Genomic DNA, 16493 nt, shown 5'->3' with positions numbered 1-16493 from the left:
GTGTGCGGTTAATATAAGAAACTCTAACGAGCGTGTAAGAAACGTGAAATAATTAGTACCGGTTTCAACCGAATCTCCCTTCCTTTTCCACTCTGTCGGTCAATTTCTTCCTTTCCGTTTTTCTCTCTCTCTCTCTCTCTCTCTTGCTCGCGCTCTCATATAGAGCTCTCATCTTCCGTTCTTACTCGTGTTGCCTTATGCAGATGCGAACGGAACGTATTAACGTCAGGTACGTACAAACTTGCCCTCGCCATCGGTACCTTCGCACGTGCATATGGCTTTAATGGATGTACTACATAACCGCAGAAGCGGAGGTATCGATGCCTCGCGTGGTAATTACGTCTCTCTTCCTCTTCCTCTGTTCTGCTCCCTTCGTTCTATCCTCGTCTAGTCTTGTAATCTCTGAACGATTGTCGAACACATGGAATAGATACATTATGCAAAGTAATTTTTTTGTCATCCTAGCGTGGGATGTTGCTAAATCACGTCTAAAAGCGAAATCTCTCGCCAACGGTTGAAATTCATCGATAAACCGTAATTATAATGCTCCCTTTAACAGACGATTACATCGTTATTACAACGAAGCGGACAAGCATCGGCCGGCTACCGGCGCCGAGTGATTTCAACCTCCGCCTGTTACGGATAGCCTCGTGGAAGGATAATTACCGATGAAATAAACTAGGTGTAATTCGAGTGATTCTGGTTTAAGTAGCAGGCCCGTGAGCTGGAAAATAGATCGCTCTGGGCGTGGGCTAAGCTCACCCCTCGATCTGCTCGTAATCGATGCACGAATAATTGGGAAACGAGAGGGAGTCCTTATCGGCCGGGCTTGAGAAATTAGATTCGCTTCTCGGAAGGACTAGCAGCGTTTTCTTCTGCGTTTATAAGCGGTCATGTTAATGATAGTATGGGATTATATTCATTAAAGAAATTGTATTATAATTCGGGATATAATTCGTTCGTGGCGATTGATCCAGCTTGTAGTACAACCTATTTAACCACTATATACAGCCTATATACAGTTGTGTTTCGAGTTGAAAATATCGTTGTAGCGTTTGACCTGAAGATCTTTCGAACCATCCAAGGTCCTAGCTATTACAAACAAATGCCGTTTAATTCCACTTTTCCTTTTTCTTTTTCATACAATATAACCTTTCTCACAATTCCTGAAGTAGGATTGTAAAGAAAGCAAAAGGTATGAAGCCAGAAGTCCGCACAAATCGCTAAGATTTATGTATTTAGGAAAGCTAGTTGATGCGTGTGGTACGTTTTGAAGGTTCTCCTAGTTCACAACAGTACAGAAAAGGACTTAATTTATGATACCCTCAAGTGTCTTCGCTTTCTTTTCCTAAAACCCATTGTGACAAAAATCAGACGACCATCCGAAACGGTACTTTTCTTCACATTCTTTAAATAGAAATTGCAAATTTTAATATATGGACAATACACATATATATAACAATAATAAAAATATAGTAATAAAATAGAGAATAGTAAAAAATAATAAAATAACATGGTAGGTAATATAGTAGCAAAATTAACATTAATAAACCGTGTTAACGGCAACTAAAAAACAACAGCAATTTAGTAACAGCTAAGGCTAAACAATCGCAAACAACTTCAATCACTCATTGCACAGAAAGAAGTAAAACTCTGGTTCGGAACCTTACTATCGAAAGTTGGCTCTATTTTTCGCCAATTTCTCAATTTATTTATATTCTCAATTTGCATTATCAAAAATCGAATTGTTCAAAATTTATTTGCCCATCTCAAGATTTCAAAATTATTTTTTTTTTATTATTTAATCTGTACTTCAGAATTGTCCAGCTGGACATTTGGTAAATTTTTCTAGCTTAATTGCTAAAACATAAAAGATATAACTTAGAAAAGACGAAGCTGGCACCCCACTGGGGGTAGCCACCCACGTGCTATATTTATTTTTATTTTATTTATTTATTTTTTTTCACCAATAAGATATAACACTTTACCAAATGTCCATAAGGACAGATTGTAAAAAACCAAAACAAAATTAAAAAAAAAAAAATTGCTAAATAACATGTGGATGGGTACCGCCAGCGGGATAGCATCTTCCAGTGAGATTTCAAAATGAATTTCAAAACGCAATATCCCTAACGTCAATGGCTCTGCTATTTCTCAATTTATAGAATGGATCAATGGCTTCTGAAGAGTTTATATACATATATACAGACACCTAAGAACCAGCAATTTCGATTCTTATATCACAAAGACCTCCGTAGGAGAAAGGATCTGGTTGTTGATAAAATATATACGCGCTCACTGTTTGTTCGGTGCCGCGATCGGTCGCAGTTGTACGCATCGAAGGAACGTTTGGAGAATCCAGTGATTCGCTCTGGAAACTCGAGAAGAGTCCGTTATCCTCTTGGCTCATTGTCGAGTTTAACCCTGCTCTTTCTTCCAGCTCAACCTGAAAACAGCCTCTAAACTCTAAACACGGGGGCGTGTGTACGATCTGGCATCGAATTTCGATTCCGTTGGTCGATTGCGTATACGCTCGAGCACTCGAACTCGGTGGTTCGAGTTTCTCGAGGACCTCTCGTTATTTACTGTCATCCGATTCGGCTACTCCCTGGAACCGTTCTCGAGCAGCAAGGGCGATCGTTCGAGCACGGTCGGACGAAAGAAGAAAGCAAGGAAGAGAAAAACAGGGACGTCCCGTGGAAAACTCGAAAAGCTCCTTGTCCAGGCTACCCGTCGATGGAAAATTAAATCAGACCCGACCGGACAAAGAGACTCGAATTTGCGGAGATCGAGGAACAAACCGAATGCACATAGGCACTTACATTCCCTTATGCTTGATTCGTAAGCTTATCTTGTGTGCAGATTTTCGTTTTCATTGTTTCAACGCGAGTTGTTGCTTTGGTGTAACATTAAGGATATACAATTTTCGTAACTTTCTCTGCACTGAGTTCAAAATTCCCAGTAACGAATCAGTTTTTTTTTTTCTTTAGTGAAGCTAAACAAGATGATTTATATTAAATTGGACAATTTCCATGGCACTCGAATTATCCGATTCGAAAAGTAATTTTTTTAAATATACACAGTTTATGACTTAAGCTTCGCAAATAACATCGTGGCGTTAATTTATAGCTTTTACGAGAAATCATCTGGTTTGCTATTTCGCCCGGAAACAACGCACTAAACATCTCCCATATCCCAGCGCGGCATAGCGAAGAACCCTCCTAAAAAGATATACATGGATGTAAAATCGTTTCCGCTTGAATAACATCACAGAAGGAAGGAAAGTGCGGGAAGCTTGGTAGTCCGTGTTCTCTTAGGATTCAATCGGCGTGCACGTCGAACGAAATAATCATATCCCGGTTAGATTTCAATGCGCTTATCCCTCCTTCGTCCTCTCGCTCCGCTGTTCCACCGTTCGGCCAGCAAAAGGAGCACCTCTTATCCCTGTCACCGCGAGAGGCAGAGAGGCATTACTCGCGTAATAGCGATCTGAAAAGCGAGTACACTCGTTGCCGGTTTACCAGGTTTCCTAACAGTAATTTATCGGCTCCCATAGCGGCGCGTGATGTACGAGCAGGACCACTCTTTCCTTCCTCGGCCAGATCGAAGATAAACGGCGTATTGTCTCGGTGCACGGCGGACTAGGAGAATCGCTGGCCACGTTGCTGCTCGTTGAAGGAGGCGAACGATCGTTCTTGCGGGCGCACCCTGTATGCAGATATCGAACGTAGGTGTGTTGAGGCCATTATGCCCGCTCGAAAGACTTCTACCTCGCCAGTGTATGCGTGTACTGTGTGTATGCCTATATGCCATTCCGCACACAATCTACTCGGCTCCGTTATTATTCTACCGTCGCGGCCACCGCCATTTACTACGGAAGACAAAGATAGCGCGTGAGGTCTTCGTCATCGGCAAGAAAAAAAGAAAACGACGGAAGAGAGACGAAAAGAGGGACGATGGGGTGGCCAGAGGGGGTTGCCATTGTCGCGAGGAGAACGGAAATTTTACGATCGTTATCGGATCCTCCCGTGCTCGAAACTTTCGAAACTGAGTAGTCACCGTTTCGTCGTGCTCGATAAAGCGTTAAGTAGTTAGCGTCGTACCGTAGCTGGCGAGCAAGCGAGAAACAACGGGCCATCGTTCTACCGATACCTTCTATCTATTTCAGTGATGACAAGTCGAAGTAACTAGCCGCATTTTTATAACGCGCTTATCTCTTCGCGGACTCTGACACGCGTACTTCTTTACCTTTGCACTGGTATCGTTTTGTCATGGTATATTTCCGTCGTTAATTCCTCCGTTTCTTTGCAGTTTCTTCGCTTCGTTCGGCGCATACTTGTTGTTGAACGTTAACCTTCCAGACTTGACACCGATAGACGGTACCGGCTCATCAATTTTCTGCACTCATAAATTTCCTTTCATATCTGCGCTATATACGAGGATGTAAATTTTCGAATGTTATGTATAGAATGGTAATCATCGAGCGCGTTCTCCTTGGGCACAAATTTATTACAAATGGAACGAGATTACTATTGTTTACGTTATTGTTAGATATTTTTTAGATAAACAATTTGAACGTACGTACGCGTCTAACTGGTAGACGTTAAGGTTAGTCCCGTGTTTGTGAACAGAGTTCATATAACATGGGAATATTTATTCGCAGGTATGTTAATTCTGTTTTTTAATTGAATTTAAAAAAAAAAAAAAAAATGAAACAGGTATATGATATTCGGGGGTTAAGAATTAAAGGATTAACGGTTTAACGAAGGAGCACGTCGATTGGCATTTTACATGAAATAATCATATTACGATACATAAATACGAGATACAAATATTTCGAATAACAAGCCCTTTAATATATCCTTAAATTTTCATGTCAATATCTTGATTAATTTAAAAGATAGAATTTCAACAGAATCATTGTTTACGATAAAAGCGTTCTGTCGATGAAGTATTAATCGCTTCGAGCAAAGCAATTATTATTTACATAACAAATTACCTATGATTATTCTATATGTAGTTAGCTACTCCATGATATGTAATAATTATCTATAATAATTTAAAATTGTAGAAGAAAATTATTCAAATATTCATATGATAAGATTAAACGCCGATTACTTATCAACAAAGTTGAAACGTATGTACTTTGATCGGTAATAATTGCATGTTTACTTCTTTGAAGAACTATTTCAATGCATATTCATATTTTCGTTTTGCGACGTATAGCTGTCGATAATAAGTTGCGCGACTGTTTTTCACACGATTTATACACCTCACGCGATCTTTCCTCGTTTCAGCGTAATTTTCCGCTAGCTATCTCGAGCCGATTCTCATCGTCATTACTCCGAAATTTATCACGCAGCACGGCGTAAACAGGTTCGAAAGCGGGATCAATCGTGAGAATAGGAGAATCCAACCACCCTCGTCGACAACGAACGAGGGGACGACGGATATTCTCTCCGGGATCGCGTAAATCCGATTACGTGGAAAGCAGCAGCCGCGTTATAAATTCCCGATGAAAGTCGACTTTAGGGAAAATACCGACCCTTCCCATCCTGTGTTATCCTGCTCTCTCGTTGAAAGATGGACGGAAGAATCGCCACCGTTACCACCGCCGCCATTGGCCAGCCGCGCCATCGTAGAATTTATTTATTTGCTTAACGCGCCTTTTATGAACCGGTAGCGGCTGGTGCGGCCGTCCTTCCTGTTCGTTTGACCGGTCTGTGAATGAAAAACGAGATGAACGGGGGAAATGAAAAGAGGGAAAAGCACACGTGTGTTTGTATGTGTGTGAGAGTGAGAAGGTGTGAAGAGGGTGAAAAAAGAGATGGTGATCGTATTCGTGCAGAGGGATCAGTTACGACGAAAGGACAGAGAGACAGAGAAAAAGGAAATGAGTAAAAAGGTAAGGTTGAACAATAAGAGGAAGAATGAGAGGGCTCGAGAGAAAAAGGACGATAAATTAGTGGGCTTACACGCTCGGCAGCTTCCATTAGGCTAACGTAGCGAAGTATTATTAAGTCACCGGCCGTCTTCGATAGTTACGGACGACCTCCTGCGCTCGTGGATAATAATAACACTGTCGATCCGAGGCTGCGACGCACACCGGGATAATAATAACACAATAGACCGTACGATGGGAAACCGAGGAAAAAAGCAGGGAGAATAGGCCCACGGGGATGATAGCCGTGACAAGTCGAGGGTAGGAACAAAGTCGGGACTCTACCGAGCTTGTTTGCCAATTAAACGTCACGACACAGAGGCCATTGAAAAATCGGACAAGACAGGGGACCTTGGTCTTGGGGATATTTTTGACGTGCTAACGGAACTGCGATTTGTTCTCGCGTTTCTAATTATTTTTACTTTCTTACTGTTGATGGTTTCCATCGATACGCGTTGAGACGTTGCGCGTATACAACGGCTGATCAAATTATCACGATCACTTTGAAGTTATCATTTGAAATTTTAACAATAGTGGAAGTTTTTTTTTTCTTTTTTTTTTATTTTATTTTGGTTATTTTACAATTTGTCTTTGCGGACATTTGGTAAAGTGTTATATCTTGTTGGTGAAGAAAAAAAAAATATAAATAAAAAATAATATAGTATGTGGGTGGCTACCCCCAGCGGGGTGCCAGCTTCGTTTTTTCTAAGTTATATCTTTTATGAGGTCTATTGGGTGTTTCCTGTTTAGTCTTCTTGCGATAATAGTGGAAGTGGAAATAGTCAAAATAAAACGTAACAAAAGTTATCGTTTTGTTTTTAGTATCCTGTAAGGATTTCAAAACTCTGGACAAGATTGTTTGAAATTGTAAAGCAGAATTTGTAATTCTTTTATGCGATTAGAATAATTTGATTATTTGCTGTATGTATTCTATGCTAAGTGGAATTTTATAATATTTGACACTCTCGAGGATATCCAGTTTCTTTTACAAAGAAAAGATATTAATCGTAATATGCTAAATAACTTCGGCAGATTCTCGATTATAAAAAGATATTGCAATATCGCGTCCATATAATATTCGCGAAGTTACACACCAAAACATCACTATGTTTAGCGTTTATTTGTAATTGTGCATCAAGAGAAAAGCGAAATGATATTGTTTCCACTTGGCAAAAATTGATAATTCAAAGTCGATTTCTCTCCAAACGCACGTTTCGAACGACATAAAACACCATGCGGTCGATCTTAAAATACTGCGACATTGTTCTCGCCACTTTCACCATGATGAATGTCATCCTGACCACCCTGCTAGTGCCAGCGTGAGGTCGGCTCTTAATAGAGCCAATAAACAAAACTGTTCTCCGACTCTCCAGCCCACCGCTTGTCACTACACACTGCTACACACATATACAACACGAATCTTCAATTCTGAAAGTCATGACTAACTCATTACAAAATGTTTCTTTCAACGTCTATGCAGGATATATGAACGCAAATCCACGAAAACGTTTCACACAGCAGCCATTGCTTTCTTCCTTTTTTTTTCACGAGTTCCACCGCAATCGCCATTACAATCTTACGAGTGTTAATTACCACACTCCTTCGCTTGCCGCGAAACGAATTTCCATTAGACTTCGGTGTGGATGGTCAAGAAATCTCCGGTGGTTTTCCCCACTCATTCTTGTTAAGTACTCGTCTCACTATCGTTAAACTATGACTCCAACGGACTTTGTCACGTAGGAATTTCCCGTGTGTGTCAGCGTTAGAATTTTATCGAGAAATATGAGCTTTTTGCTTTATACGACTGAAGTATGACGATTCGCATGATATAAGGGGTCATATAGGTGATCCTGTGAATAAAATAACAGTTGCTTCTTAATATCGGAAGAGAATCAGTCATCAAACGATTAATAAATAAATGTATACAGAATATCGGATCATAAAAAGATGACTAAATTCTCCAATAAATAAAATCGATTATTGAAAATAAATTAAATAAAATTCAAAGCTAATACAAAATATTCTCGTATGAAACTGAACAAAATCTATAAAGCTTCATTAATTTCATTTGGCTATAAAAACAAAATTTGATAAATATCGATACCTCGCTATAGGTAAAATCGAATGTACAAGATAAACTTGATAAAATTTCATATTTTGTAGAGGCAGCGTAACTGTCTCCAAATATCATAATTCCGGCGAGTGCCGTTGCAACGCGCAAGACTTCTAATGACGACAAGGGACAATAGCACTGGGCAGGTCAATTTTCGCCGCAAGCTCGCAAGTCATCCGGCGTACCTCATCGTGTAATTCAGTGCACACCGGTGTAACGTACGGGAAATGTCCGCGGGACAAAATCCACTCGTCTGCACCGTCTCTAAATTCAAAAGGAACGCGAAGCGTGGTATTCTTCTCACGATTCGAGGGATCTAACGGGGACACGATTTGTATGGTGAGTAACGTAACTCGTGGAACTTATTACGCGCGCGCCTAATGATACGCTGGATACCAAAGAGTATTGTCGGGGACGGCGAGCTGTCCGCCGTGTGTAATTGGCCAGAAATGCTTTCCATGGTATTCAAATAGTCGTAAATGGATACGTAGCTGGAGAGATTAACGAATATATTATGCGCGAGGAAATCGTCGAGTCGAACAATTTCCTTTGGAAAACTTGACTGGAGCCGTGGTTGGTAATTCTCGTCGATTACGATTCGGCCCGGAGGTAACCGGAGGCAAATTATTACGCGTCGCCGAAATTAACTCAAAGCATTGACAACGTATGCACGTTGGGAACGCAGGGTGGCACGTATTAACATAATACACGTGCGACAGTTCTACGGCGCGCTGTGCAAACGCCGACAGAGCTCAGTGTTTTTTGTATTTCTGTGTAATGGGTCGATCGGTTGAACGTAAAAACTGAAAATTAAAAAAATAGAAAGAAACAACCCGACGTGATATTCCATCGTTAATTTCCCCTCTCTTTTTCCTCTCATTTTTTCTTTTTATTTTTTATTTTTATTTATTCCCAACACGGCTTTCAACACGGGTATCATCGCTTCTGCCGTGATCGACGTCGCGGTTCGCGACCGCGTTGCTCGCATGCAAAAATCATCGGTGCCTAGTCCGCTACGAACTTTTAATTATGCATGCATGCGCGTCTGCGCGCAACCATGCGTTATAATACGGAATCGCAAGCGGGACGAGAACGAGAGGGTCTTTGTGCAACAGAGATGGCATAATTTAACGAGAAACCGGCCGATCGATAAACGATCGTCGAGCCACGATGTGTCTGCATGCTTCGAGATTTTCGTGTCGTAATACGAACAGGCCGGCTCTGTACACAGTTAGTACAACGAGCCACGGCCTGCTGCAAATGAGTAATTATTCGGCACGCACGCTCGATCGCGTTAATCGCGCTGCTCCGCTTACCGCCCGCGGCTCGTGGCTCATGGCTTATAATCTTTCGCGCTCTCACGTTATATCTACGCGCAGCCGCTACCCTGCCTCGCTGATCATTCGCCAAGTATCTATCACGATGGCACGATAGAGCCGGAACGGATCGAAGGAAAAGCGGATTACGATCTCTCGCGATGAAGTCCGCCTCGTTTACCGAGATACTCTAATCCGCAAGATACGTCGAAGCCGGCAAGCCAGCTGGAACAAATCGGCTTCGCGGTATTCAGATACGCGCAATAATGATGCACAACGTGCAATAGCTGTGAACCGCGTTCGTAAAATCAATCGACGGTTCGGGCAACGATTATAACGCTGTTGGCCGAGGTGTCCCATGTATATTATAGGCGATATAACGCGGTGATCGCTAAGTGTTGTGACGTTGGAATCGAACAACAGTACTGGGGTTTGAAAGGAAACGCGAATTTAAGGAGATTCTTTGAACGTGTAGAATCTTAGATTCAATCGTATTTTAAAGATTTGTTTTTGAAATTAGAGATAGGTAGCTGACCGACGCAGCGTTCCGCTAAGGCTTGGCGTTTGTTCTATTTCTCAAGTCCATAATTTTATTAGCGAAACTAAAAGAACAGAGTCGATCGTATCGTCTATTTCTACATCGTAAACACGAACCTAACCCCTATTTAGAATTCATCTACGATGTACGACAAGAAATTTAGATGAACTCACCGATTTCACACGTGTACTTGAGTCGAGCATAAGGGAATCAAGGAGGCTCGCAAAAACACGCAACCGGACCGCTGCGAATCGCAACATGGTTGCCTACCAAGTCGCTGAAGGTAGAGATAATAGTGAAGCGTGGTTCCGAGGGCCGGGCTATTAAGACAGTCATAAAACAATCGGGAACTACGAGGGTTGAAATGTAACAGCCATCTAACACCAACGAGGATCCTCCGCGTTTCTGAGATTTTACACGCCGCTCATTCACTTTAATGCACTCGGTCCTTATAAAGCGAAAGGCGCGTAGGCGGCAAGACGAAGACAAACGAACTACCACACGAGGGGAAGAGGATATCGCCTATCACGGGGATGCGCGTTGCGGCGGCGTAGAAACGAGCAAAGCGACAAGAGCATTCACGTCTGTACGCGCAATTGCACGAGGTGCAACACGTGGCGATGTAGAGAGAGAGGAAGAAAGAGAGCGACAGCTAGAGAGAGAGAGAGAGAGAGAGAGAGAGACGGAGAAAGAAAGAGAAAGTAAGCAAGAACAGGTCCATGTGTGTACGAAGAGCGGCATGGTCGTGGCCGTGTCGCGGGTACAGCGACTGCGTCTAATTAGCCGGTCGGCCGCGCGCGGAATTGAATTTCAATCGTCGTAATTCGCTGATTCGCCTCGTGCGTGCCGATCCGGCGAGGCAACGAGCGAGCGTACGAGCGCGTAGCAAAAGGGTTGACTGGTACGATCCCTGAATCCGAGACTATCGACGAGCAACAAGACCAGATAGGGAAGAGAAGGGAAAAGATATCCGTTCCATGGTGGAAGGAACGCGAGAACCAGTCGCGCGGCTGCCTCTGACGACGAAGAAGAAGCGATTCTCTTTGGCCGGCCTTTTACGGTCCTCGGGCATGGATCGTTACAGTCGCAATTGCGCTGCGGGGCCTGTTGCGCGATGCAGCGGGCTCGTAATCGCGAGCCCCGGCTAATTAAACGTCGACGAGCGATCGTTAACGATACGCCGCGCCTCGTCGTAAAAGATCGTGGAATCTCAAAGCGTGTCACGGCTGTTACGCTCGCGAGATCGATCGATCGAAACAGCCTTCGGGACGAAGAGAAGCGACGTGCCGAGCGTTGTACGAACACTCGTGTGTATATCGTGTATGTATGTACATAGGTACGATGCTTCCACGTACACGCGTGCACGCACGCACGTGCTATAAAGCGTTTGACGACGCGTCGACGTTGATTCGATACCCGCTGAAATATGACGGTTGTCGGTGTTTTCGTTTTTACAGGCGGCCGACCTCTCGCGCTCTCGTCGACGATACGCGTCCACCGCTCTGGTAATCGAGCCGCTTGTAAAAAGATCGACTGCTATCTCGATTAAATTCCTCGTCCCCCGTGGCTGCGTCAGGCGTTCAACGCCAAGTTGTTTAGGCTCGTTGCGAACAGGGGCGCGGGATGAACCCAAGACTCAAGACACGTGTAAGTTTTAGAAGGTTGCGTTATGCACTTTGTACCATGTTCACTCCTCTTTGAAGGTACTTCACAGCAGACACGGCACGGTTGAAGGTTATTCGCACGCAGCGAGCAATACGTCGAACGTTTTTTACAAAGCAATTACGAAGTTCAAGATATAAAAAAGATTAACAAAAAATGCGATTTTATTCGATTTTCCGACCAAACGTGTGTGTCTTTCCCGAAAGAAACTCTACAATTTTTCCTGTATTAATAATTTGTATAATTTTCTAAACGATCTTAAACGATTGCAGAATCATTAATTGCTTGATGTCGGCACTCGTAACTCGTAATACGGCGACTCGTACCCATTTGAAATTGAAGTACCGAAATAATTTAGATATGATTTTAATTATCCTACTAAGCTCGCAATTAGCGGTCCTTTTATTCCCCGTAAAAATTCCATTCTACGATATTACAATTCTCCGGTGTTAAGAGCCTAATAATTGCTCACCAACTACCTAAACGAACGGCCAGGTACCTGCCCTAAATCGTCATGATCTCTGAACGAATCCATGGAATCTAGACCAATCAAGCGTTCGATCGTATAATTGCAGAAACTTTTGCACACCTGGCAATCCCGATTTATGAATAACGTTCGTATTTCGCTCTATTTATGCACCGTCAAAGGAATTCATTGAAAATCCCGTGTGTCAAAATTAGCAACTCGATGATAGAGAACGGTTATTGGGATTAGTTCACGGTTAACAAACGAACGTATCCTTATTAACTGAAATTACATTCCTAATTACGCGAATATAGAAGGAAGAGCTGAGGCCAAAGCGAGAAATAGCCTCGATCTAATATTAAAGTAACCTTACAACGTCATTGGACCGCTTAATACCGTTCCGAATATCTCGATGCTACCGCTTGTGCAGCTTTGAGCACCGATTTCGCGATAAGCGTTATTGATTTTACTGCGATCCTCGTTTTCGCTGGCAAATATCGTAAACCTGAGGTATACACGATATCTAATTTATCGAACGAAAAGAAACCGATGAAAAGAGGAAATAAATTAGAAAAGATAAAAAATGCGCGATATAAAATGTAACGAGTCTACACGGGTTAGAATTATTCGAGTGCAGTTCCCACTAAACTGTTTACGAACAGAAGTTAACAGCTCGCATGCAAGAATCTTTGCTACAAGCAAGCGTTTCGCGAGGGACATCTTGAAAGCGGATATTTGTCAAAACAACGTTACCTACGTCAAAATATGTATCCATTATAATCATCATCTGACAAATTTTGAACCTATTTGTCAGAAAATATATCCACTGTAATTTGTAATCGTAACTTAAACCACTTAATGTATTGCCTCCTGAGAGAATACATAGTGTTTACTATTCCCTGACAAATTCACTACTCGCCAAGGTATACATCTACGTAGTTCACGAACAGCAGAACGGTCCCCGTACATTACACAATTAGCTGACTTCACAGCGATTAAAATAACCAGTACCTAACCAAAGTCCCGTTATGCATAAATCTGGCTGGTGTCTCGCCCACAATCCGCATTATTACCCCTGACATCGTTACATCCAGCCAATATCGTTTCGCACTCTTCCTTATCTCCTCATCGGTCTTTTTGTAGGTCATCTTTGTTCCGAGGCTACACGTTGACGAAGATAGTCGTGCGTCTCTCCCCTTCTCGTTGAACGTACGTACGTATACATATGGGTATACACGTGAGAAAGGGGAAGAGCACGAAGAGAACCCCTCGGAACAAAGATCAGGAACCTAATCTGGGCAACAGGAGCGGCAAAGGCAGCAGCGGGAACAGCAACAGCGTTAGGGGTGGTTTCACCGAGATGGGTCCGTAGATGGATTTATTTAAGGGCGTGTATTCAGCAGGAGATACAATAGCGAAACGACATCGGGGCGAAGGCGGGCGAGAGGAGAGCCGTTGAGCATCAGGGTCGTTCCCGTACCGGGAAGTTTATAGCTGACATCTGCGGCCAGTTTTGACCCCCTGGCGTGACGAAACAGCGAATACCAGATAGGACCAGGGCCAAGCAGCAAGGGTGGTTTAAGGACGCTAACTGGCCGAAGGGTGAGGCTCGCCGTTTTCTCTATGTTGCTGTTGCTGCTTCTGACTGCTGTGTCAGAACGCGCGGGCACAGAAGTGAAGAGTATATAGGAGGGGTACTAGTAGTGGAGTCGGCTACGTGGTAAATCGACCGTTAAAAATCTTCCATGGCCCCCGAGTGTAATTCTGTTAGCCGTTTCCTCACGCTAACCGTGACGACCATGACGAAATTCCCTTCGTTGCCGAGGCCGTGCCTCTCCGCACACAAAGTCGGCACCCGTGATCGTTGTCCTCGCCGTAAGTTGTACGTAGTCTCGTAGCCCGTGACGTCAGTTTCCCTTTTTCCTCGAGTGCGCGCGTATAAACGCCATGACCTGCCCATTCGTTTTCCCGGCCGAGCACCTTGACTTCCGTTCGACGTGTGAAAGCAGTGTTTTCCGCAAGGGGAGCCGCTCGGAAAGGAATTTTCCGGGCACGCCCGTGGATTTTACGCTTGTCGCCTTTTTTCTTTTTCTATTTCTTTTATCCTTCTTCTTATTCTTCTTCTTCCAGTTCTTTCCTTCTTTGGTCGTGCCTATACATATACAGGTTACAAAGAAATCGTACTTGCTAGCATAGATAGAAATTAGTTTTAAAATGTATTCTCTCTTTCTCGTTTTTTTTTTTTTTTTTTTCTGTGTTCTTCTCTCTGAAGAATGAAACACGGCAAAACCGTAAAATTACAAAGGCGATACACCGCGAATCGTAACGGAGGCTTTTATTTCGTGTGTACCTTTCCGCGACGGTGGATAATAACGAGTAATAAGCTAAGTGAGCCGTGCAAAATTTTCGCTGCCATTCCCGCTGGAATAATGAACCCCTACCCCACGTGTCGTTCTTAATAACACCACGTCTTACTCCGCCATTTATACCGTAATTTCTCTTTCTCCGTATTGTTAGAACTGAAATTGCGGCGTAATTTCTCTCCCCCTCCGTACACCCACTCTTCCTTCGTCCACATGCCCGTACCTCCTCTCACGAATATTTCCCTTTTTCTTTCTTTTCTTTTTTCCTCTTTCGTTCCTTCTTCTCGCTTTTTGTTTTCCGCTCTTTTTGTTAATCTACAATGGCGAACAAGGATACACTTTATTTCCCCGACAAAAGGTTTCAATTAAGAAACTCTGTCCCGGTCCCGAGTTGAAAAATACCTAGCCGCTATGTTAAGCCCGTGTAACTTTACAAATGTGCATTATACGGCACTCGGCGAGCGCAACTCGGCGAGCACAACTTGGCGAACGCACTGTTGCACACCGAGAACACTATATTCGAGCACGCGTTACACGCCGTGACTACACGTGTATCACGTCCCGTGCGGCGCGGATATGGGCCAATGGCGTGGAGTGCAGGGGTGACGGTTATTTGATTACCGTATCCGTGACAATAACTCTTCGACGCGGCAAAATGCAACAGAGAGAAACGACCACGACCACGACCACGACGACCACGGTGACGATGAGGACTGGTCTCGAAATCGTTGGGTAGAAAGCTTTTTTTAAACGTGTCACGTAAGGATTTATTTGCCAACCAAAGCGAATGACGAAAAGACAAATAAGATACACTCTACGCTTGGAATAAAAGTCGCCCTGGGTTATGAACAAAAGCTGCTGGATACGTGCGAGATACGCGAGAAAGAAGTTCACGGTGGCGAAAGATAAAACGTCGCGCTTTCCAACCTTACGATCGTAGCCTTACGTGAGAAAAAGAAAGAAGAGAAAAAGAAGAAAAAGAAAGGAAGAGGAGAATAGCGTTCGAGCAAAAGTGTACACACGCAGACAGAACGACGGTAGTGATTTAATGACAAAGTTATTGGCAATACCAAATACGGTGTTTTGCCGGTAGAAACCGGATCGTTATATCAAATAAAAGCGAGTTTTGCGATAATTAACGAAATTGAAATTGCCAGGGACATTCCCACGCCAGTGCATGTCGGTTCGAAGGCCACGGACCGGGTCTGTAAAGCGGGTAATGCTTTGGATCAGGCTCATTAATTAATCCTCCTTCGTGGAAAAAAGAAGAAATCGACCGACGACCACTGGCTGAGCTTCTCGGTCAGAGAAGGGAAGCACGAAAAGAATAGGGGAGAATAGGGGGAAGAAGCAAGACTCTGGCACACACAAGGGTCTTTCTCGGGTTACCTGGCCGGGGCCGGATCCATAAATACACTTCGCCGTGTTAATTCCGTGTGCCGAGCAAGGGGCCGAGCCACTACCGGTATTAACGAAGTCCACGACGCGCGGTTACACCATGGTCGGTCTTGGTGGGGATAATTTCGAGCCAACCCATCCCAAGTCGGGAGCAATTTGTCTCCGGGCGTTGGATAAAACGTCGACGGCGGTGTGTTATTTGTAATTTGGATAACGGTACGCCGCTGCCAGAACCGCGGAAGACATTTGTCAGCCGTGAGTGTGCCTGCTAGATTCGTTTCGTGGTAAAGCCGCAACGCGATATTTTGCCAAAAGACCATCGAGCATCGTCCTTTATCAGCCTCCTCCTATTCGTTCGTTCTTTTCCTCTCCCTTTTTTTTCCAGCTCTTTTTTCCCTCTTTCCTTTTTTCTACTTTCTATCTTTTGTTCGTACACGGTTTTTCGAGCTACCTGCTACGGACGTTTCGCCGCCACGCTCCAGCCGTTCCCATATTTTTAATTTCGCCCGTGATCTTTTTAAATGCACTCGCTAATTGTATCGGACGTGGTTTAGCAAAATTAACACGGCGTTGCTTGCAATTACGAGGTAATCGTCCGTTTCCGATTTTTTTACGTTTTCCTTCCTTCTGGTCAAATATTGGTCCATTGTTACTTCCCCTGAACGATCGATGGTTTGGAAGGGGAGACTCTTCGTG

Source organism: Bombus pascuorum, chromosome 1, assembly GCF_905332965.1.
Source record: "Bombus pascuorum chromosome 1, iyBomPasc1.1, whole genome shotgun sequence".
NCBI lineage: Eukaryota > Metazoa > Arthropoda > Insecta > Hymenoptera > Apidae > Bombus > Bombus pascuorum.
This window is presented reverse-complemented; position numbering follows the sequence as displayed.